The following is a 25,539-nucleotide window of genomic DNA, read 5'->3' as shown; positions in this document are numbered from 1 at the left end:
GGGGTGGGAACAATTGCACCTTGACCAGGATGGTGTAGTCTCACAAACCCTTCCCCTCTGCTTGAGCATAAAGCTGGCGCTAGGCAGTGTGCATGATCACTGACCCCCCCCTTATTTTTGCTTCTTTCCAATGTTTTTGGCCACCGTGAATTAATCTTGCTTCATTTTCTCTTTAGTCCCCCGATTGAGGACAGTGGCTAAGCCTACCTCATTAGGGTCTCCAAGACCCAAGCTTTGACCCCAGCAACCCTGAGACCCTGTATTTCCACCCCACATGGCTCAAGCGATCTAACTGGATTTGCAGTATTACTGCATTGATCATTCTGGAAATTCCAGATGGAGCAGTCACAGGGACGGTGGCCTTCTCTGGAGAAGACACTTTTTTGGTGTACAGACAGGCCTCTCCCCGGTGACCTCAAAGACTTTAGACGCCAGATCAGCCCCCAGGGTATGCCTTTCCAGAAATGCCTTGAACTTATGAGATAACGGGCGCTATGTTTGTCAAAAGCGGTGAGCGCTTGTGTCGAGTGGAATCGTAGGACCGTTTCCAGCACACTGGGGCCCGCAGTGTCTGAAGCTGGATGTTGCCTGCTGGTCTCCACGTAAGCTTCATGGGACTTTGTCATTGTTTTTAAACAAAACAAAAACCTTGAACTGCCTGGTAACAAATAATCTTATCCTAGCAAAAGGATCGCTTGAGCATCCGAGTGAGTACAAAAGCAACCTGGATAACGCAGACCCAGTCTCAAAAACTAAATAGCAAGGCTAAGATAGGTATGGCAGCAGACACCCGTGAGATTTAAGTTAGCGGTGAGGGTGAAATAGCAGGACTTTACTTGAGCCCACAGATTCAGGACCAGGAAGAAGGAAAGGAATGAGAGAGAGACAGATGGAAGCCGCTTTGGAAAATGGTGTGCGTCACCTTCCTGCCTGGGTTGTAAAAATGAATTGGTTTCAATGTGTGCTCTGAAGATATCAGTCTATGGCTGCGGAAGCCAGGGTTTTATCACTGCTCTCTGAAAGGCCGCTGCAAACACTTCTGTGGCAGGAGAGGGGGCCATTTAGTTATATTTGCCGTGTGAACGCGTTGGTTTCTGTCTCGCTTCAGACCTGTGCTGTAGCGGCATGGGTCATCTGTGATTGCTTTCTCTGTGTATCAGTTACGTGGGGGAAATTCTCATTCTTGCTTTCAGTGTTTCCAGAGCCATGGCTTATCTCAGTCCTGAAGGTGCAGGTCACTGATGGTAGCTTGTTCAGCTCAATAGTTTTGGCAGCCACAGCTTGCGTGGAGGAGCTACTGGCCTCTAGTGGCCAGAGGCCAGAAGTGCTGCCAAACTTCCTACAAAACACAGGTTCATTGACCAACCTTACATTTTAGTAGTGCTAGGGTTGAGAGGTGCGGACGCACAGTGTAAAGACGGAGATAATCCTTGCCTGAGGTTTCTCTAGCTGGGCCTGCATTGGGCCTTCTGGAAGGAAAGGAAAGGAAAGGAAAGGAAAGGAAAGGAAAGGAAAGGAAAGGAAAGGAAAGGAAAGGAAAGGAAAGGAAAGGAAGAAAGTATACTCTTCCATTTAGCACCCTCTAGTCTACTGCTTATCCAGGGCAGAGCTGTTCTTACTGGCTTGATGTTGCATAGCTTGTCTAATGTGTGGTCTATAAGCCCAAGTTTTCAGTAAACTGGCTGGCTGGGTGAAGAATGTGCAGTGTGTATGGGCATAGTTTACATGCGGGATTCAGGCATCCACCTGGAAGGGAACCAGCACCCACGATGGCAGGGCCAGTCCTGGGCTCTGAGTGTATGGTACCTGGGAAGTTCATAACAGTTAGAGAAACCTGGGCTTGGAGGACGGGAGGGAGTGTAGGACTCCCTGTGTAGGGGCTGGGAAGCCTTCTTGGGGAGGTGAAGGGTAGGTTGAACTGTGTGGGGGATAAAGATGCAATGAAGCTGCTGACGCCGGGGCCTGGGACAGCATGGGAGGCTCTGCATAGAACCAGGAGTCAGGGCAGCAGGAAATGAGAGCAGACGGGGATGGGGCTAGTTTTGCAGCTGGGTGAGAGGCTGAGATTCCCTTCTTAGTGCAGTTAAGAATTGAGGAAGACTTTGAGAAGACAGACACAGAGTGTCACGTTTATGAAAGTCATCCCCGAAAGCCGAAGTATAACTATCTTTCCGAATTTCCTCAGAGGACACCAGCCATTTGAAACTAGCCCGACAGCCTCTCTGTACATGGTTCTTCATGTGCCTAGCAGAAGTTGCCAGAGATGTCCCTTTTGCCCCAGTTTCCCACCAGCTGGTCTTTACAGACACCTGGAGGGTAACAAAGGAGGAATATTAAAAACTCCTCTCTCTCTCTCTCTCTCTCTCTCTCTCTCTCTCTCTCTCTCTCTCTCTCTTTTCTGTTCCAGGGCTGGGGTACATCTCATTCACAGACCATGTGTTTAGGTACGTTGAGCCCTCCTCCTGAAAAGACTAGCCTCAAACTCTTTGTAGCTGAGAATGACATTGAACTTTCAATCTTTCTGCCTCTACCTCCTGAGTGCTGGGATTTCAGACATGTCCACATGGCCCACTTTATATATGGTATTGGGGATCAAACCCAGGACTCTCTGTATGATAGCCAAGCACTCTGCCCCCTCAGCTACATCCCAAGGCAATTGGCCAATACTTTTTCAAAAAAAAAAAATGAATTCATGGAGCACAACAGGTGGAGTGGAAGAGAAGCTGCAGGAGAGAGGATGGAGCCATTGCGGACAGTCACCGAAGCGCATCCCTCAAAAGTAAAGACCCGAAAGTCAGGTCTATTTATATACGGCTGCACACACACTCACACACACAGTAACAACAACAACAAAAACAAACACACGCCAGGGCCTTTGATCTGCCAAAAGACCAGAGAGTGGTCACATGTGCTGTGTGACAAGCTTATGCTCTCCCTCCGGCTCTGGCTTCTTGCAGGAGCTAAATCCTGTCTTACCACGTTGGTAATTCAGGACACGTAATACTGCAGACATGACTGCTTTGAAGATAACACAGGGACTTCAGTAAGCAAGGAAGATGAGGTCAAGGGTCTACCATCACCCATCTAGTTGCAAAGCAGTGCGCAGGCTTATGGTCCAGAATTGCATTCCGTGCAGGCAGTATTGCATGGCTCTCTGGTGTGTTTAAAAATTAATTAAAATGTAAAAAACTACTGCAAAAATAAAGAAGACAGTAACACAATGACTCCGAAGCTAGAAATCTAGACTTTTGTGTGAGTTTCCTGGGTTTTGTTTTTTTTTTTTTTTGGCATGTAATATATTTTTATTTAAATGTTAAAGTGGTCTTCACCATGGACAACAGGAGAAGCCTATCTAAGGCCAGATGCACACAGTCCCATTAGCCAACTGAAAATGACCTCTGGCATATGACACTGGTGCTGCTATGACTGACAGCTTCCTGGGGAAGGAGCTGTCAGGGCTCTCGAGGCTGTTCCCAGGAACTGCACTAGGCTCTCAGCAGAGAAATAAACTTCCTGACTTCTCTGGCTTCCAGACAGGCCCTCTACCCCAGGCAGAGCTCCTGGCCCCGTGTCTTATCACCAGAGGGAAGGAAATGCCCACGAAATGCCCACCAGCCAGGGAGGAGGTGCAGATGCAGAGAGGCTGAGCTGGAGAGGAAGAGGGTGGTGTGGGCTTGCACAGCCTCCAGGTCTGAGACCTGTGGGGATTTTCCCTCCTTTCCCAGTCCCACTTTTCGGAAGTCTGAGCCCAAGGTTACTTTAGCATCTCAGAGCTGTGTGCGGCCTGCTTCCTGGGAAGGCCCTGGCCTGGTCAGTCCTCCGTTCCCTGCTGCACGGCTCCTCATGGTCTCTGAGCCTCCCTTTCTCCATGTATAAGGTGGGATGAACCACAGTCTCTGCTCCATGGTGCTTAGGAGAACAAGTGAATTGAGTGGGATAGTGGATTGTGCCTGCTGTACACATGACCTCACAGTAAGGGGCAGCTGTAGTCAGCTGGAGCTAGTTAACTGGATATCTTTTTTCCTGCCTCCTCCCCTCCCTCCTGCCTTCTTCCCTCCTCTGTCTCCTCCTCCTCTTCTTCTCCACACCCTGCCCCAGAGAGCCTCCTGCCTCAGCCTCCCGAGTACAGCCCCATGGTCATAGATGCAAACAACCATGTCTGGCCATGGTCTAGTATTTACTAATAGGTTTTAGAACATGCCTATCTTAAAACTACTTTATCTCTGTTGCTTCAAGAGGTGTTTTGTTGTTAATAATTTTTATGGTTTAAATAAAATGCTGTGGATCTCTGAATGGCAGCAGTGGGCAGAGGGCCATGAGACCACACAACAGGTCCCCCAGCATCGGTGGGCAGCTTGCAGCAGGTCCTGAGACCACAGGGGCCATGGGATCCCCCAAGTAGCCTGCAGGCCATGAAGGCCAGCAGGTCCTAGGCACGGCTGGTGTGAGAGACAGAAAAGAAGGGACTTGGGCTGCAGGGTGGCAGGCAGGAAGGAAGATCTGCCTGCCTCAGCAGACAGGGGTGGGGGCTTATCTCTTAAAGGGACAGGACAGACCATTACAATAATGATGATATTGTTGTTGTGGAGACGGGCCTCATTTGGTGCAGGCTGACTTTAAACTCCCTGCATATCGAGGATGACCTTGAATTTATGACTTCCTGCCTCTGCCTCCTGAGTGCCAGGATTACAAGCCTGGGCCACCACACCTGATTTGTGCGTGCTGGGGATGAAGTCACTCTGTGCCTGTTGGGCAAGCACTCTTTACTGAGATCCATCCCCAGCCCTCGGCAGTTGTGGTTGGTTTTTTTGTTTTGTTTTGTTTTGTTTCTGAGACGAGGTCTGCCTAGATAGCCCAAACTTCTCTTGAAATCGCTGTGTAGCCCAGGATGAACTCCAACTTCTAGCAGTTTCGTTGATATGAGAGTCAAGTGTCATGCCCAGTTCAGAGTGTACTTTTTACCTTCCTGTGCCTATGGCATTGACTTCCTGAGAAGTCTCCAAAGTCGGGACGGTGCAATCCTGTCTCCACCCATCACAGCTGCAAGGCCGCGGCTTCAAAGCTTGGTGAGGGCCGTCCAAGAAACGTCCTGTTCTCCTCCATAAGAACGAACTTTATAAAAGGTTTGAATAACAAAGCAAGGTGAGTCATGCTAATCCTTGGGTAAATAAATGAATGTTGGAAAGAAAGACTCATCACAAAAAGCAGGAAGTTTCAAGAGGGCTGAGGAAATGTCAGGTCACTCAGAGACGCCTTCATTTACTTGTTCAGCCTCTAGTTTGAATTTACAATATTCTTCAAAATCGGACTGGAGAGGCGGTAGTTACAGTCAGCAGGAGCTGGAGGACCCCCTTCCATTCAGAAGTTTCTGAATGGTTGCATCCCTACTATTCCATCTGAAAAGAGCTGACTTAGGGACAAGTGATGAGAATTACAGGCAGGATGCAACATGCCTATCCTCCAGGTTTCGGTGTCGGTCTACCAAAGGAGATAAACTGGTGCACCTGTCACCAGAGCGGCTTGGCTTCTGGCTTAATGAGGTCCTAGCCTGGATGTTCGTTGCCATGTCTCCCAGCCTACAAACTCAAACACAGAAAAGTTCCGGTTCCGCAGTCTCTATGCGGTACTGAGTTTTAGTGTTTCTATCTTTATTCATATTTGTGTGCGTGTGTGTATGTGTGGAGGCCAGAGTTGGCATCCAGTGTTGTCTTCCTCTGTTGTTTTTCAATGTTATCAATGTTGTTGCTTTTGGTTTTTGGTTGGTTTGTTTTCGAGACAAGGTTTTTCTGTGTAACAGCCCTGGATGTCCTGGAACTCACTTTGTAGACCAGGCTAGCCTCAAACTGACAGAGATCCACCTGCCTCTGCTTCCAGAGTGCTGGGATTAAAGATATGCACCACTATGCCTGGCTCAACTTTTTTTTTTTTTTAATATAGTGTCTCACTATGTAGTCTTGACTGTCCTAGAACTCACTATGTTGACCAAACTGGCCTCAGATTCCCAGAAATCCTCCTGCTTCTGCCCCTGAAATGTTGGGATTAAAGGAGTATACCACCATGCCTGGCTCTATCTTTGTTTCGCAACGGTGTCTAATTGAACCTACTAACTAGACCACTGGCCAGTGAGCCCACACCCTCACCCTGTCCCCTTTGTCTTCTCCCAGTTCCCCAACACTGGGTGTCCAAGTACACACCTTCACACTAGGCTTTTTAGATGAGTATTAGGGATCTAAACTCGGGCAGCTCATGCCCACTCGGCAAACACTTTACACTCCAAGTCTCACCTCTCTAATCCCACCAAATAAAATTCGTGTTTTTCTCAAGTGACACCTAAGTTAACAATGCAGTGAAATGGAAAGTCACACCTTTCTGGAACCATCTATAGCCACAGCCTCTGGGTGAGTTCAGTAAAGACAGATGTTCATGCAGGGTACAGGTAATCTGAGCATTTGGGAGGTGGAAGTATCAGAAGGTCAAGGTCATCCTCTTTGGCTATACAGTGAATTTTAGACCAGCTGTCACAAACAAAACAACAACTGCATATATGTGTGTATATGTGTGTGTATGTGAATGCATATGTGTGTAAATGTAGCACATGTGTGTATGTCTGTGTATACGCATATGTGTGAGTATGTATGTGTCTATATGTGTGTAAATGTGTGTGTAAATATGTCATTGTGTATATATGTAAATTGTATTGTGGTATATGTGCATACGTGTGTGTGTGTGTGTGTGTGTGTAGTGTGTATGCTTGGGAGTGTGTGGGGATGTGCATTCACATATACTCCTGTGTGCTAATGTTCTCACACACTCAGTGGCTGTCCTCATCAGTGCCATGAGCTGACTTTGGCTGGGGCCCTAGGCCCACAACGTGCTGGATATATTCCTTACACTAGCTGTCTTTAGTTTCCCACCCAACTGCCATTGTCCAGTATACCTCTTACAAGTAAGCAAACTAAGACATAGGACAGTTACATTCTTGCCTCAGGGGCCCCCCCAGGAACAAGAGCCAGAGAAGACTTCAAACCATGGCTATGGGTCGCAGACTCATCAGGAACCTAGAGGTTAACCTCTCCCTAGAACAAGAAGTCCTGCCTGGTAACCACTGGCACTGGTCCCCATGCCCCAGAACTGCCAGTCTGAGCAGGAATGGGTGTGTCTCCCAGAGCAGCTGGCCTCACTTCTGCTGTTCCAAGTGTACATTATTACAGATTTTAAGGGCAAGGAACAGAACTGACAAAATGTTCCAGAAGAGCAGTGTCTGGACCTTGATGGACAGGCCTTTAATCCTGGCACTCGCAAGGCAGAGGCAGGTGGATCTCTGTGAGTTTGAGGCCAGCCTGGTCTACAAGTGAGTTCCAGGACAGGCAGGGCTACACAGAAAAACCCTGTCTTGAAAAAACAAAAACAAGCAAAAAGAATGGGTAAAGTGAGTTTTGGAGACACTAAAAACCAAGAAAATGGTTCCCAGCCGCTTGCTGTCACTCCTGTACATGCTGTTTGAAGGAGTTTCCATTTCCTGAGAGAGGAGTGGTTTTTACTGATAGACTTTTAAATTTCATAAAAGTTGCTGTCATAGCATGACAATTCCTGTAAACCCATTCGTTGCCCTAGTTCCAGCTCTCTAATTGCTTACACTTGTCCCCACTTGCTCTGTCATGCTGTCTTCATAAATACACGAGAGTGCAATGGTGTCGGGATGTGTATGTATCTGTCTGTCTGTGTGTGTCTATCTGTGTGCGTGTGTGTCTATCTGTGTGTGTGTGTGTCTGTCTGTGTGTGTCTGTGTGATTTCTTCTTTCTATAAGGAGCTACATACACACAGTAGCATATTTTCTGAGCCACTTGAGAATATACTAAAGGAACCCCAACTATGTAGCTCTGAATCCTGAGAACAATGCCTTTTATTGATTGATATTCATTCATTCATTCATTCATTCATTATTTTGAGGCACGATGTTACAATAAGCCTAAGGTGGCCTTGAACTCAAAATCCTCCTGTCTCTGCTTCTAGATTTCTGGGAGTGTAGGTGTGTGTCAGCACATCTGGCTATAAACCCCGTTATTTCATCACAGCCCATGATGAAAACTGAGAAAATAAGCATTGATCAAAGTCTTCTCTAGCCCATCATCTGGGTTTGTTGAAGGCTCCAGCTGGCCTTAAGTAACTTCTTTTCCCATCTTCCTAGATCCACGCAGGGTCTCTCATAACATTCATGTGTCATGAGTCTTTTGTCTCCAAATGACGCTATTGCATTTGTTTAGCTGATTGAATGTTTAATTTCCTACTGAGATGTCATGTGTTATAGACAGCACTTCCATCAATGTCCAGCCTAAATTTTCACTAACTTTGTATACTTGGTGCTGATTTTAAATGGTGTTTTGTGTGTGAAGTCGAGGAATAAACGTCGTGACTCTTAGAGTAGCTGATGGCTGTGAGTGAGTGAGTCCAAGAGCTGGTGGCATGATTCAATGTTAGCAAGCTTCCCAGCCTGTGCAAGGGCTGAGTTTCCAGCTCCACTGTCACCCATGTGATGGGTCATCTTCAGGGTCGAGGTGGCTGGTTTAGAATCATTAGGATATCAGAGCACACCTGTCTCTGAGGGCATTTCCAGAGGATTAACCAAGAGGGAATCACTCACTTCACCATCTCAAGAGCTGTAAGCACAGGTGGAATACAAGCAGACAAGGTAAGGGAAGAAAGGCCAGTACCCACCCCCTCACCACTCCGTGCCTGCTTCCCGCTTCCTGCTTTGTCTTGTTGTGAACTTCTATGTCTGCCGTGCCTTTCCCAATCCAGCAGACTGACCCCTCTGGAACTATGAGCCAAAATCGGTCCTTCCTTCCGCAATGTGTTTTTCCAGTCATTTTTTATCACAGTGATAATAAAAAATAGCGAATACAACTAGAAACTAAACAAACAAACAAAAAACATGAATGAAGCTTGGCAGTGGTGGTGCACACCTTTAATCCCAGCACTTGGGAGGCAGAGGCAGGCGGATCTCTGTGAGTTCGAGGCCAGCCTGGTCTACAAGAGCTAGTTCTAGGACAGGCTCCAAAGCCACAGAGAAACCTTGTCTCAAAAAAACAAATCCAAAACAAACAAGCACACAAACAAAAAACATGAATGAGCCTGCTGTGTAGATATACAGCCAGCCACCATGACCTTAGGACCACACAATGGAGGAAGGCTAGAGCCTCTGGTAGCTTGTCAGAACTTTGTATGCATATACCACATTTTATTTATATGTCCTTCCATCTGTGGATTCTGGACTTGCTTCCACCTCTTGGCTGTTGTGCATAGTGATGCTAAGAACCGAAGTTGGAGTCCTACGGCAGCTGACACCTATTTCTGACTATCCACTCTTGGTGTTTTGATAGATTAAGCTGAGCATTAAAAACAGATTCCAAAGCTCAGCCTCAACTCCAAGAATCTTTCTCAAGTATGTTTCAGCTTGCTTCAGACAAAAGTCATCTGGCCACAAAATTTTCTCAGCTGAAGCGAAATACTATAAATCAGAATAAAACGGGCTTCCCGCTGTTCTCCATAGACACAAGGAGAGAGAGACTTGGTGTTTGAGCTTGTCCAGGTTGATCATCCCTGTTACATCAGATGGGCCCTCCTGGGATATCCCAGCCCAGCATCTTGATTCCAGAATGTCAGTCGCACGAGAAAGATCCTGGCATTATCAGCTGGGATGGTCATCCTGCACCACTCTGCTAACTGTGACCAGCAGGTCTTGCTTCACTGTCCTGGCCAGTTAATGCTCCAGGACATAGACGACATTGAGGTGTAAGAAAGCATTTTGTCCCCAGCATCTGAGTGTATCCCTCACAGAGATGATCTCATCCTGTGTGAAAAGAACCAATGAAAGTGCGGGGGTAGAGTTACGTCATACTTGGGATCCTCTGGGACTCGCATCAGGACCGGGGTTATCATGATCATTTCCACAAAAGTAAGTCTCTGCAGCATGGGCTCATAAACAGACATCTTCTGTTCCATAGCAAGAGCAAACCCACAACAACAACAACAACAAAAACAGTCTTCTACTATGATATCTGTTTCTGCTGTTGTTTTTTAATTGTATTTAAGCACATGTGACATAAAATATATAACTTCAGCCCTTTTAAAATGTACACTTCTGTGGCATTAAGTACATCCATGTTATTGTGCAACCATTGCCATCCTTCACCTCTCAAATTCTTTTCATCTTGCAAAACTGAAACTATTCTCACCAAGCTGCCCTTCATTTCCCCTCATCTTGGTCACCACCATTCTCTCCGCTTCTATGACTATGACCACTTTAGTTTCTTCCTATAAGTGGACTCATGATATTTAGCCTTGTCAGACCAGCTTGTTTCACTTAGCATAATATCTTCAGGATCCGTCCAGTGTTGTAGTGTGCATCAGAGTGTCCTTCTGCATTCAGGGTGAGCGAGAATACTCCATCATCGCACTGAACTTACCCATTCATTAAAGAATGCTATGCAGTAAACTTTGAGTCTGCCTAATTTCGGTGTGTGATTTTTTTTCTTATTTGCAAATTCTTTACAATAAAGTTTTTGATTTTTTTTTGGTGCAATAAAGTTTTAATTTAAAAGAAAAAGAAAAGAATGTTATGCAGTTCTCTTGCCCTGAGTGGGAATAGTAAAACTCTGATTAAGGAAACCTAGTCACTTACAAGGAGCATGAACCAGTGTGTTATGGTGGGCCTGTGTTAAACTCAACAGGACTGAAGTTGAATCCAAGTGCCTATTTTGAAATGAAAACCCCAGTGTTTGCTGGCTGGGAGAGGTGAACTACTTAGGAAGTGTGCTATTGATTCGGGAATCTGGCCTGAGATTCTAGAAACTTCCATATTGTTTTCCAGATGGCTATACTAAGCTGTATGTCTGCAGGTGATCAATAAGAGCTGGAGTAGTCTTCAGGCCCAGCACAGCTGCCCTTGTTGTTTTCTTTCTAGTGGCCATTCTGATTGGACAATTTTGATCCTCATTTCCCTGATGATTTTCTTATATGCCCATTGACCATTTGTATATTGTAGTTTAGAGGCATATCTATTTGGGTCCCTTATTCATTTCTAAAAAAAAATAATAATAATGTTTTTCTAGCTGCTGAGTTAATTTAAGTTTTTTATATAGTCTGTCTATTAACCCCTTACCATATTTAAAATTCAAATGTTTTCTCTCCTTGTTTCTTTTGCTGTGAAGACTTTTAGTTTGATGTGTAATCCTATTTTATATTTCTTTTTTCTTTTTGCCTTTGTTGTCTATGTTTTTGAGATCTTGTCCAAAACTATGTGTGGCCTGAAAAATGTGATGTCCTCTATGCTATCATCTAATAGTTTTATAGTTTTGGTTCTTAAATTTAAGTCTTTAATCTATTTGAGGTCATTTTTACATACAGTTGGAGCTACTTGGGATCTAGTTTCACTCTTGACCATGTAGACATCCAGTTTTCTCAGCATCATTCAATAAAGAGACTCTGAAGGTCTGTCAGCATACTAGTCAAAAATCAGTTTTCTGTAAGTGTGGGTTTATTTCTGTTCCCTCTATTCTGTTCCATTGGCCTGTGTGACTATTTTTATGCCAGTGCCATACTATTCTGATTTCTGCAGCTTTGTAGAATACTCTGAAGTTGGTTTGTCTGGTGATTTTAGCTTTGTTCTTCTTGCTCAAAATTGCTTTGGTTATTCAGTACGTTCAGTGTTTTCTTTTTTTAAAAAAACAATTTATTTATTTATTATGTATACAAATTCTGTCTGTGTGTATGCCTGCAGGCCAGAAGAGGGCACCAGACCTCGTTACAGATGGTTGTGAGCCACCATATGGTTGCTGGGAATTGAACTCAGGACCTTTGGAAGAAGAGGCAATGCTCTTAACCTCTGAGCCATCTCTCCAGCCCTACATTCAGTGTTTTCAAATAAATTTTAGGATTGGTTTTTCTCAATTATTATGAAGGATCCCATTGGAATTTTAATACAGATTGCCTTGAATTGGTGGATTCCTTTGGGTGGTATAGATATTTTAACAATATAAATTTTGCAATTGACAAACATGGGCTAGCTTTTCACTTATTTGTATTTTTTTTCTTTCATCATTGTTATATGGTTTTCCCTGTAAATAACTTTCCTACTCTTGGGTGTACATCCAAAAGAAATGACCTCAGTATGTTCAAGAGATGTGCATTCTCCCGTGTTTGCTGCACCACTATCCATAGCCAATAGGCTTGTGAACCAAACTATGCTAAGTGGCAATGGGAAGATGGGTAAAGAAAAACTGGTATAGTGAGCCCTCATATCTGTGCATTTCACATCTATGATTTTGATCAAACATAATTGAGAAATATCAAGGGGAATTATATCTGTGCTGAGCCTATATCAGCTTTGTCAACCTTCTTGCCATTATTTCTGAAATGATACAGTATAAGAATAAGTTACCCAGTGCTTACATTGTGTGGGGAATTATAAGTAATCCAGGGATGATTTAAGATGCAAAGAAGGATTGCGAATGTATTGTGAAAATTCTATCATTTTATGAAAACAAATATGAGCATCTGAGAATTCAGTACCTGGGGAGTCCTGGCACCTATGTTGTCTAGGGGGTAGGCACAGAAAGCTCAAGTAGAGGAACAGGAAGTGAGGCCAGGAGAGGGAGCCCACTCCTGACTACCCCGGCTGAGAGCTTTCTTAGGCTATTGATTCTGCAGTGTTTCATGGTTGTTCTGTGCAGAGACCTCATGCGCTTGCCACAGAAAATTGGCACTGCAGGGGCACAGCAGCTGTGGGGCCTGTGCAGCACTGGTAGCACCTGCTATGAAAGTCCTGTCTGAAGCAGCCCTGGGGACTCAGCAGCTTCCAGGAGAGGAACAAGGCCTTTGTGTTGCACCAAGTTTCGCATCTCAGTGATTCATCCCTGAATCTCAGTGATTGTTTGCCTGAAAATGAGAATACCCGTGCTGCACATCTGCTTACGGTGCAAATTCCCCTTTCGACGTCTCCCCGCCTTGTCCCTTCTCTAGCCTCAGAGTATGTGCTCAGAAGACATGATCATCTTGGGCTTGCGGAAAACATCTCCGTGTTGCAAAATCCTCATCCTGCTGTTGCAAGTTGCAGATTCATGCCTACACACTAGTTCTTCCCTTTTGAACATTTGGTCTAGTCTTTTTTATTACGATTATTATTAAAACCCGAACTGTAGATACTGTGGCACTTAGTGTCCCCAGGGGCAGTGTCTACGTTCGCATTCCACCATGTTCTGGCAGTCGCTCCAGGAAGATGATCGTCCACAGAGAGCGTACACCCAGTAGGTCTGGTGGACCTGACACACTGTGTTCCCTGCTTGGACACATACTGCTCATGGGTTCACTGTGCATCTGCAAGGTCCATGGCAGTTTTATGTCACCATGTTGAACAGGTTGGCATTATGGGTGCTCCCAGTGTCATTGAAGGAGTGACTACTTTATTGAGTTACCCCAGATCACATCCCGTGTTGCTCGGGCTGGGTTAAAAACCTCTGGGGAAATGATACTTTGCTCACAGATAATGATGCTTAGTGAGTTTGAAATTATAGGGATTTGGCATGGGTTGGGTAGAACCAATGAGGCACGAGGAAAATTACAGAGTTTGCTTGTATTTTTTTAATTAGGGGAAAAAGTATGTTCTGCATAACTAATGCTTGGAATCAAAAATGTAACTGCATATTAAAGTCAATCCTGGTATGTAATTGAGATTCATTTGGGAAGGAAGGAAGGAAGGAAGGAAGGAAGGAAGGAAGGAAGGAAGGAAGGAAGAAAGGAAGGAAGGAAGGAAAATAGAATAAAAAGGAAGAAGGAAGGGAGGGAAGACAGCCTAAAGCTAGGTGTGATCTCAGCACTAGGACTCTGGGACACAGGCATCCCAAATTCCAGCACGGCTTGGACTGCATAGCAAGTCCGAGTGAGCCTGGGTCGTATAATGAGACTGTTTAGGAGAGAGGTGAGAACCACAGTGACTAACAACTAACTCCCTGGTTCCAGGGAAGGGAGGACGATGAATCACTAGCTCCGCCATGGCCACTGACAGAACATCCTGGACTGTTTATCAAGTCCTACATCAATACAGGAACCTGGTGTTTCCATTTGCATAAAGCAGAATTAAGCCCTTGTCACCAACGTATTAAATAGAAGAGGCCAGGGGCTCTGAGAACAAGACAGTCAGTTAATCCCTCTGCTGTACAGGTTGGGTTCACTCTGTGTTCCACCCACTGAATTACTCTTTTGCAAATGAAAGTATCTGTTTATTCTTTGAGTAAAAAAACAAACGTGAATCAATTTAGAAATGTTTGCGAAAGTATGAATAAAGAAAAAGGCCATCACCTGTATTGTGTTGTGCCTACAGTTGCTCCCATGGAAATGAGCCCGGAGAGCAGTGAGTGTCCAGGTTTTTGTGCTGTTAGTTTATAATTCTATTACATCATCCCATGCATAAATGCATACAGATATATTATACAAGTGGGCCCAGAGGACACATACTGTTTTGCAGTATCTTTGTCTTAGTAACACAAGCCAGTTGCACCGTTTGTTGGCTGCGTAGCGTTCCACCATGTTGCTGTGCCACCCTGTTGACACTGACCCAGGTCCACAGTTACTGGACATCTAAGTCCTTTCTCGGTCATATGGTGTTACGAACGGTGCTGCTGAGACCGTCCTTTCATGTGTCTTTCTTTGGGTGGATTCCTTGAAGTCCGATAGGTTTCGTATTCAAAATGATGACCTATGTATTCAGATCGCCTACCAGAAAGAGTGAGTCAGTCATTCCTTTCCCTCTGGTGCTTGGAGAAAGCCCACTGAAGACAGCTGCTCAGTAGGAAGTTTAAAAAAAAAAGAGGAAGTGAGTGTGACGCCACCAAACTCAGGGAAGGCCCAGTGGGGCAGCTGGGGACGCCGGATTTGAGTTGGAAAAAGCATCAGAAGCCTGTTCTACTCCTTAGTATTGAGGAAGTCTCTAGAGTTTAAACAACCCCTGAAATCACTCCCCAAGACCACGACTGCACAACTGATAAACCTCAAAAGAGATAACCCCAAACTTTAGGGCTAATTTTGGCAAAGTGGAAAAAAAAAAAAAAGCAATGCTATGGTTAGATTTTGTCACCATGGAGATGTCATCCCATTGCAATAACGCTGAAGTGGAACCTTACCCTTACCTAAGTACTTGGGTCACTGGGCACTGTCCTGGAGTATGTGTCCAGGCTGTTAGCATGAAAGTGGCTTGGTTATCTGAAGGGTGCACTCTAGTGAAAGATCGGTGCGACCGCCTTCCTCTCTCATACACACATGCATGCCCTGTCTTTCCACCTTCTTCCATGAAGAACGCCTCTGCTCAGTGCAGCTCCTAGACTTCCTGCACTCCAGAACTGCAATGTTCTTTATAAATTACCCAACTGTGGGTATTTTGTTATAACAGCATAAAACAGTATGTTGAAGATTGTTGTAATTCGTTAATGAGAAAATCAACACCTTTTTTTTTTTAAAAAAAAAAGACATTTAATTTATGTGTATAAGTGTTTTGCCAGCATGAATGTCTGTGCACCATGTGTGTGCAGTGCCGATGAAGGTCGTTAGAAGCGGGTGTTAGATCCCTTGGAACTGGAGTTATGGATGGTTGTGTGAGCTACCATGCAGTTGCTAAACCCAGTTCTTCTTCAAGAGCAGCAAGTACTCATAACTGCTGAGCCATCTCTCCAGTCCCAAAGCAACAGCTTGTAAAGACTATTTCTGGGTAACAGAAACTATAAAATGAGGAGTCAAAGGAAGGCCAGTACGGTGCTACATACCTGTAGTCCCAGCACTTAGAGAGACTGAGGCAGGAAGACCTTGAATTAGAAGCCAGCCTGGGCTACATACTGAGACTCTGTCTCAAAAAACAAAGAAACAGGGGCCTGGTGAGATGACTTGGTGGTTAAGAGCACAGGCTACTCTTCCAGATTCTCCCAGAGGGTCAGGGTTCAATTCACAACACCCATATGGCAGTTCACAATTGTCTGTAATTCCAAGATCTGACACCTTTACCCAGACATATATGCAGACAAAACACCAATGCACATAAAATAAAAATAGATTATAAACAAACAAAATAAACACACAACACATAAAAGGTAAACATAATCAGTGCATGGAAAAGGACTCTTTCCTCCTGGTCTTCTTCACCCATAACCCTCCCTGCTTTGCCTTCCCTTATTCCTGAACCCTTTTCCTCCCCTCTACTTCTCCCTCCAACTTCCCTCTTTGAAATAATATATCCCAGACTGGCCTCTAACTTGTAATCAAGCACCCTGCCTCAGCCTCCAGAGTGCTGGGATTACAGACATGCATCCCTATACTGTTGCTAAGAACAGCATCTTGAACTACCTTTAACATCTTCTGTGAGTAAGCGTGTGTGTGTGTGTGTGTGTGTGTGTGTGTGTGTGTATCCCAACCTTGATATCACCAATATTTAATAATTGTTTGGCCCATAAACATCACAACTCCATACAGTTCAATCTAATACAGAACTGCTTGAAGACATAAAATAGTAAAAAACCAAAACTGTTGATGTTCTTCTGTTTTCTACTGAACAAATATTGGGCAGTTTGTGTATCTTTCCCAAGTTAGCATATGGTCTTATAGTCTAGACCGTCATCCAAGTAAGAATCAAACAATTTGATACCTGAAATGGCATGAGCTTGACTTGTTGGTGCACAACGATAATTGTCTGTTTAGTACATTTTTTCGTTGATTTTATGTGTATGGATATTTTGCCTGCATGTATGTCTGCACACCACTTGCATGCCCAGTGCCCACAGAGGCCAGAAGAGGGCATCAGGTCCTCTAGAGCTGGAGTTACAAACAGTCGTGAGCTGTCATGTGGGTGCTGGGAATCAAACTCATACCCTCTAGAGAAGCTGCCAGTGCTCTTAAAAACACTGAGGATGCTTCCAGTCTCACCTATCATTGGTAACTTTGAAAGAAAACTTCTTTCCCAGTTTTGTGTTGTTTTCTTGGTTGTAGAAATAGGCTCTGAGGGCTGAACTATGTGTGGATGGGGAACCTCAATGTTAACTGTGAAAGCCTCAAGGGTTTCATCTGAAGGCTGGAAAGCTGGCCGAACCACACTGGGTTTTCATTTTCATTTCCTATGCTTCGTTTCTTCCAGGGCGCCTGTGCACTATGCAAATATCTGCTTGCTCACACTTCCGGTCAGCCACACTAGAAGGCCTGCACAGTTCTTGGCCGTGCCCACAATAGCAAAGGCACTGGATTGGGAAACAGGGTGGCCATCATTGTCATTCAGAGTCAGTTTTGTAACCCCAGGATGCCAGTCCTGCAAACAGTGTGTCTGTTACAAAGAAGTCACTGGTATTTAATTCTTTTGACTGCAGATCTCTTTGTCCTGAGCTTCAGAAGTCAGGACATCTCAGGTCTATTTGCGGGATTTCAGAGTCACTCGTTCTGAAATCCTATGCAGCTTGCACTCCATGGTATGTGCAGTTCCTGGTGGTCTGCGACGTAAGAGTGTGTAGTAACGAGGCCGCTAGTTTGATCCCTGCCTCTTAGCCCCCAAATAATCACACAGAAACTGTATTAAATCACTGCTTGACCCATTAGCTCCAGCTTCTTATTGGCTAACTCTTACATACTAATTTAACCCATTTTTATTAATCTGTGCATTGCCATGTGGCTGTGGCTTACTGGCTAAAGTTCTGGCGTTTGTCTCCAGCAGGACTACATTGCATCTCTCTGACTCCTCCTTCTCACTCCCAGCATTCAGCTTAGTTTTCCCTGCCTAACTCTGTTCCCCTATAGCCTGCTATAGGCCCAAAGCAGTTCCTTTATTTATCAATGGTAATCACAGCATAAAGAGGGAAATGCCATATCGAGAGTGCTTCTTATAATTGGCAATAACTTAAATTTGGTGGAACATATGGTGACTTACTGCTCTTCCCCATTGTAACCTGAAACCTTATGCCTTTCTATTCTCTTCAAGATGGATCTCATCCCATATACAACCCAGGCTGGAACCCTGGAACTCACTGTGTATCTAATCTAGTCTACTCTAGTCTCAAAGTCAAGATCTCCCCACCTCTGTCTCCAGAGTGCTGTTAGCATTACAGACATGGGTCACTGCATCTGGCTTATGAACACTTCCTGGAAATATAAAAACACAAAATAAAGCCTCAAACTCAATTGCTGAAGCAAATCAGTGCTGTAGAAGAGGCCCAAACACCCAGAATTCCATCCTTCAAAGTCCTTTGTTCTGTGCTGTGGCCCCGAATCTAAAAGCACAGCCATGGACAGAAAGGAGGAGCCGTCTGGCACTTGAGGACCAGGGCTCTATCAGTGGCACTGAGTCTGTGACACCCCAGCCTCTACCATATTGGGAGCCTTGTCTGGCAACATGGAACCAATTTTGGTCTCTTTGACCTGCTGACACATGTGACTTATAATTTAGTTAGTGGGAGAGCATGGTTTAAAGCAAATGGTACCACACTAAGAGCTTCTACTTCGTGAGAGTGAGGGAAGGAATGGTCGCAAGCATAATACTTGGAAAAATTCTTCACCTTAACTTAAAAAATAATGGTTTCATTGTGGCTTTAAATGCATAAGTATATATTGTTGTATTTTGTTCATGTTACCCTCCACTATCTTCCCTTTTTTCTCTTCTCCCCCTCCTGCTAGTCCTTTTCCTGAGTCCAGAGAGCCTCCCTTCTGATTGCATGTTCCATATGTATGTGGGGTTTGGGGTGGATGGATGGATGGATGGATGGATGGATGGATGGATGGATGGATGGGCAGATTACCCAGGAGAGAAGCCAGGTATTGTGTAGTGTTTCTCCCCTCATTGCCCTCTTATTCTCCCCTCCCTTTGGAGCTCTTTCTTACTTTCATGTCAAACAAGGGCATGGATGTATATATGTGTATATGTGTACAGACATGCGTATATAGTATTTGTTTTGAAAGCTAAATTCCACATTTAAAAAATGAGACAGTCATTTTCTGAGTTTTCAGCAGACCCTCTTTAGTAGATATCACAATTTCTCCTACTTCCTCATCCTGTCCAGCTGAGGATAGAGGACTCCAGCTCTGCAGTGTCCTGGTTTACCCCCTGTCTGGAAGACAAACAAACAAGGAAGTTACCAAGAGGAAGATTCTGGGAGAAGGAAGAGCAGTCAGTTCATTTAAGGGGACAGCTCTGGGCTTGGAGAACACAGTGCTAGTAGACAAAAAGGCTTGCTGTCCTGGGGAAGTTGCGATCACTGGAGGACACTTGCCTCAGGCAAGAAGTTACTGCAGGCAAGCCCAGCAGCTGGAATGGTAAAGGTTGTGGGTCCAAGCAGGAAGGCAGAGGGCTTCTTAGGCTGTGTTCTTCAGAATCAAGTCCAGAGCTGAAGATTTTCATGGAAGTATCTTACCCAGAAATGCTCCCACAGAACCCCATAGAGGAGTCAAGGTTGAGCTGAGGGAGGAGGAGACTTCACACTGGTCTCCACAACCAAGCAGTCCATTAAGGTTGGCTTTGGCTCCGTCTGAAAGGGGAATGAGGACATGATGTTGCTTCAGAGTGCTCCTGTCGGGGATGAGGGAGCTGGGTGATCTATTGATACTTCATCACTAGCTGGTTGAAGTCCTTCTTGGTCTTTGTGCAACAGACAAAACAGGTTCCAGCAGCAAAATGTCTCCTGTAATGAGATATGGACTGGCTTGGAGGGCAAGGCCTTTTCCTGAGTATTCTCCCGAGGTGTGAGAGGCTTCAGTGGTGTAAGGGCAGGACTTCAACAGAGCTACCAGCATCTGGTCTTCAAAGGGATTCTCAGGTCTGAGGAAGATCTAACATACTGAAGTAATGGACACCTGTTCATCAATAACTTACGGTACCATCACATATAAGGGACATCGCATCCTTAATTTTCTGTGGCTTAATTTTGTAGAACAGATGTAGTCACCTCAGGGCAGAGAATGGTGGCTTAAGGTTGTGGGTTTGACAATATTTTTATTTTCTTTGTTAATTTCAGAATGGTTTTGTTTAGTTTCTTAAGACAGAGTCTTGCTGTGTAGCCCAGGCAAAGTCCTGATTTTATGTCACACACAAAATTAAATTCCAGAGGAATGAAAGACAAAGAAATGTATGTAAATAAGCAGACTCATAGATAAGTCTAAGATGTACTCCATACTACTTCAAGAAAAGCAACAACCATAATGCAAATTTGGGTGGTTTTTATTCTACCTTCTAGCCTGGTAGTATATGTATGCCTCATTACTTGGCAGGGTGAGGCAGGACTTAATAGTCCAAGGTCTTGCCTGGGTGACAGAGTGACAGGGCAACCTAGGCAATTTGGTAAGGCCTTGTCTTGAAGTTCGTTCGTTTGTTCTTTCTTTCTTTTTTCTTTCTTTCTTTCTTCCTTCCCTCCTTCCTTCCTTCCTTTCTTCCTCTTCCTCCTCTTCCTCTTTCCTCTTCTTCCCTTTCTTCTTCCTCCTTTTTCTTCCTGTATAAAGTACCCCCACAGGTTGGGTGTGGTGGTACATACCTTTAATACCAACACTTGGGAGCCTGAAGCAGGTGAATATCTATGAGTTAAAGGTCAGCATTCGTATCAAATTCCAGGCCTGGTGGAGCTACATAGTGAGATCCTGTCTAAGACAGACAGACAGATAGGCAGGCAAACAGGCAGGAAGACAGACAGACAGACAGACAGACAGACAGACTGACTGACCGACTGACTGACTGACTGATAAACATAGACAGTCAGAGGGGCTGGAGAGATGGCTCAGCGGTTAAGAGCATTGCCTGCTCTTCCAAAGGTCCTGAGTTCAATTCCCAGCAACCACATGGTGGCTCACAACCATCTGTAATGAGGTCTGGTGCCCTCTTCTGGCCTGCAAGCATACACAGAGAAAGAATATTGTATACATAATAAATAATAAATATTTTAAAAAAAAGATAGACAGTCAGGCAGACAGATAATATTAGGGATAGGCTAGAGTTTGGTGCTAGAGTGCTTGGCTACCATGTACATGGCCCTGGGTTCAAGCCCCAGTACTGATTCTATCATCATTAAAGGTTTGAGAAAAACATTAATTTAAAATAATCTGAAAACGTACTTGAAATATATGGGACAATGGATTCAACTCACACCTTTGTATAACTTAACAAGAAAAGTAAAGAAACTCCCCAACTGAGCAACAGATACATGAACAAGCAAAGAGAATTACAAATAGATAACAGAAATATACTTGGAACCAACAAACCACAGCAAAAAAGAAAAGAATCTCATTATTAGATTGCACAAAGTTTGAGAATTAGATATTGGGTATACATATGGTGGCACCCTTTTAATCCCAGCCCTCAGGAGGAAGAGGCAGGCAGATCTCTATGAGTCTGAGGACATCCTGATCTAGTCCCAGGCCAGCCTCCATATCTAGGTCCAGGCCAAGTATAAATAAATTATATTAAAATTGGATGTTGGGAGAGGGAAGTGCTTACCTCAGTGCATTTGATAACCAGAGTCAGAAGGGTTTAAGTTAAAATTGGATAAGTGGCTGGGGAGATGGTTCAGTGGAGAAAGCACTTGTTCGGCAAACTTGAGTTACTGGAGTTTAGATCCCGGAACCCATGTGTAGAGTCTGGTGCAGTTGCCCACACTTGAAACCACAGTTTGCTTATGGTGAGATGGGAGACAGAGACAAGAGAACCTCCACAAGTTTGTGGCCCAGCTAGCCTGGCATACATACTGCATGATAACAGTGAAGACACTGAGGCAGGAGGATTGCCACGGGTTCCACACCAGCTTGAGCCACACAGCAAACATTAGGCCAACTAGAGTTATAGCATGTCCCTTCTGAAAACAGAGAAAGAAGCAAAAGGAAATTAAGACGGTGGTATTTCCTCACATTTTGGTGATTCCTGCCAGGTTCCATTTGATAAATCTCACAACATAACATTAGTAAGCTATGCTACACATCAGTATGATTCATTCCTCTGGGTGAAAAACACAGAGTAATAACATTCAAGGATGATCCAGCTGGGAATTGTCTCCAGCTTCTATAATCACAGCACTCAGAGGGCTGAGACAGGAGGTTTGCCTCAAGTTTGAGGCCAGTCTGAGCTACATCATTCCAAGTCAGGTTGGGATACAAGTGAAAACTTGTCTCAAACAAAAGCAAAAACAAAGAAAAGAGCTGACCATAGTGTCACGTGTTTATAATTCTGGTACCCAGAAGCGGGGAAGATCAGAAGTTCAAGGCCAACCTTGGCTATATAGTGGGTTTGAGGCGAGCATAGGTTATAGGAGATGTCTCAAAACAATAGCAACAAATACATCTCTACAAATGAAGGTGGCAGCCCTGGGCTACCTTTATTCCCTGGAGATAGTTCCGGTAGCAAAGGTTGTTTGTAAGTATGGAAGAGGTCCAGCATTTTCAGAATCCGCTTTGGAAAACCCCAAACGTGGGCTGCGCCCACCAGACCCACGAAGCAACTCCAGGTCAGCCGAATCAGACAGGGGAGGGAATTGTTTGGGTCATATGATTTCTCAGGTCCTGCAGTAAGTCTGTTCCCACACGGTTGATTCCCAGAATGCAGAAGCCCACCAGGTTCCAAGGCCAAGTTGATGAATTGGGGTATAGAAGACGTTCTGAAGCTAGGAGCCAAGCGCCTGACTTTTCCCACACCCTGGGTTTCCAGCCTTTGTCCTATCAGCTGCACATCCCTTCTCAGACGCTGATAACATTCCTGAGTGATACCAGGCATGTTCAGCCTTGCTCTCCAAGCACTTTCTTGTTTTATTTTTACTTGACCTTCAAGAGAATTATTCTCCTTTTATCTAACCCTAAAAGAAGAAAAGATTTGGGGTTCCTCCCTTTTCCCTCCTCCCTTCCGTGTAAACAGGATTACATACAATGACTTTCCTTCCCATTAGAGAAAAACGGGGGCTGGGTAGATGAGAGACAGAGATGCCCCTGCCCCAGGTCCTTGCTATCGGTGATCAGGGCCTCATCAGGGCTTGAGTAATGAATGTGCCTCCCTTAAGTGTTGCTTGGCATTAGCTTTCTATAATGTTGATTGCTAGAAATAAGAGGCAATACACGCACATATATGTATATATATATATACACACATACATACATGTATGTATATGTGTGTATATATACGTACATGTATACACACACACACACACACACATATATATATATATGGCTGGGATCTCAAAGGTCTGGGGGGGGGGGACTGAGCCCTCTTCAGTTATCTTCTCACTCTGGGCGGGGATGTCATGCACGTGCAATATCACCCAGGTGAATACCCCATGGGGACCAGGTTTCTGAGTCCTAGAATGAGGAAGAGGACCAAGGACACAAGCCCTGGCCTGCCTTCCTCTCTCCTCCTGTCATCACCATCACCCACCCCCTCTGGCCTCCTGGCCCAAGTACCCAGCCATGCCAACAACAATTTTCCCCCAGGTCGTTTAATTTATACTTTTTTGCATGCTGAGGGGACAAACCCAGGGTCTCAGATGTGACTAGGCAAGTGTCACAGGCCCAGCCATTCTCCCAGCTTCTGAATAGATATGCATCACCACTTTGTACTGAGCCTTGTGACATAGTCCTGCAGGGGAAAGAAAACGAAGATACTAAGCTGGGCAGTGGCACATTCCTTTAATCCTGGCACTTGGGAGGCAGAGGCGGGCCATTCTCCAAGTTCAAGGCCAGCCTGGTCTCCAGAGTGAGTTCCAAGATAGCCAAGGCTATGCTGAGAAACTCTGTCTCAAAAAACCAAGCTAAACAAACAAAAACCATAAAAAATAGAAAGAAAAGGATCAGCATATTGCCCTGGCTTGGATGGTGGAGCTCTGCTGTATTCACCTTGGAGGTGATTGTCTGTTAGGTTCAAACCTTAGTTACTATGTGCTATTTGGGTTTGGGAGTAAGAATCATTGTCTCACCAACAGCCTGTTGTCCCACTTGACCCTCTGACTACACCAGATAACAGACACTGCTGCCCCCTTCCCTAGAGTCTGCAGAATTCCTGTGTGACCAGAGTGGTAAGAAGCCACACTCAAGGACCAGATTTGCAGATGCTTCAACATCCAGTCCTCTCTAGACCATAGCCTCAGCATCCAGGCCTCTCTGGACCATAGCCTCAACATCCAAGCCTCTCTGGACCACAGCCTCAGCATCCAGTCCTCTCTGGATCATAGCCTTAGCATGATGGAGCTTCAGCAAAGACATTCTGACTCCTAGACTGGCACTCGGGTTTGGGGTTGTGTAAGTTGTAGAAACTTTAGTTAATAGCATCGGGTTTATGCAAGAGCTCTTGGTAGTTTTAACGTGGGTCCCTGAAATTGGTTAATGGGTTATCTCTGTCCTCAAAGGATGAATTTAGGAAGAACCAAATGTAAGATATTAGAATGAAAGCTTTTAAGAATTAAAAATAAGTGCAAATTTATCAAAGAACAATGTGAATATCTCCCAATGCCCAATCCATAGGATACTTCAGGGAGGAAGGAATGGCTCTCATTGATACATTTGCTGGTGGGGGAGCCTGATGGGTGTAAAAAATTTAAAAAGCTAAATTACTTGGCATAGTAGCACATGCCTATAATCCCAGGGCTCAGGAGGCTGAGGCAGGAGAATTGCCTTGATTTCTAGGCCAGCTTTGGTATGCACACTGAGTTCCAGGCCATCCTGAACTACATAGCAAAGTCCTTTCTCAAAATAACAAAACAGAAACTTCAGTAAGAAAGAGGAGCTGAAGCAGGAGGATCTCAAGGCCAAATTGCTGTACGCAGTGAGTTCAGTTCGAGGCCAGCCTGGGATACTGGCAGAGCCTGGCTCTCTCAGTGACCTGTCAGTCAATCCATCAATGTTGGAGATGTAGCTCTGGTAGAATATTTACATAGTGTGTGTGAGATTGATCCCTAGAACCACACAAAAATTTAATTTGTAAGTATTGCATTATTGAATTTTTTGCTTCTTTTTGAACCAGTGTCTCATTATGTAGCTCAGACTTGTTTCAAATTCTTTATATTCTGTAGCCTGCTTTCTCAGACTACCAGTTCCCAAATGACGACACAGAGACTTATTATCAATTATGAATGCTCAGCCTTATTGTATGCTTGTCCCACTAGCTCTTATAACTTAATTCAACCTGTTTCTCTTCGTCTACATTTTGCCTTGGGTTTTTTTTTTGTTGTTGTTGTTGTTGTTTTTTTACCCTTCTTTCATTCTGTATGTCCTACTCCATATCTTGCTGACTGATGGCTGCCTGGCTGTCTGGCCCTGAGCATCTCCCTTTCTTTCTCCCTCTCCTCTCAAGCCTGGGTTCCTCCTCCTACTTCTTCTCTCTGCCCATCAGCACCACCTATCCTGCTACTGCCTAGGTATTGACTACTCGGGTTTTTATTAAACTGATCAAGTGTCTTAGGCAGGCAAAGCAACACATCTTTACATTGTTAAACAAATGCAGCATAAACAAATGTAACACATCTTTACATTGTTAAACAAATGCAGCATAAACAAATGTAACACAT

General features: G+C 44.6%; 1 protein-coding gene across 4 annotated transcripts in view; it reads left to right on the top strand.

The window, feature by feature from the left end:
- Positions 1 to 25,539, top strand: part of Rin2 (Ras and Rab interactor 2) — a 97,213-nt gene that overhangs the window by 8,400 nt on the left and 63,274 nt on the right. Inside the window, exon 1 of one of the 4 annotated variants that reach the window (XM_026788492.1) lies at positions 24,029 to 24,274. The exons of the other annotated variants lie outside the window; for them this stretch is intronic. The gene's annotated coding sequence lies outside the window, so the exon portion shown is untranslated. Of the gene's footprint in view, positions 1 to 24,028; positions 24,275 to 25,539 lie in introns of those variants that run through there. 4 annotated transcript variants of the gene reach the window in all.

This window comes from Microtus ochrogaster, unplaced genomic scaffold (genome assembly GCF_000317375.1).
Source record: "Microtus ochrogaster isolate Prairie Vole_2 unplaced genomic scaffold, MicOch1.0 UNK3, whole genome shotgun sequence".
In the NCBI taxonomy this organism is placed as follows: Eukaryota; Metazoa; Chordata; class Mammalia; order Rodentia; family Cricetidae; genus Microtus; species Microtus ochrogaster.
This window is presented reverse-complemented; position numbering and strand designations above follow the sequence as displayed.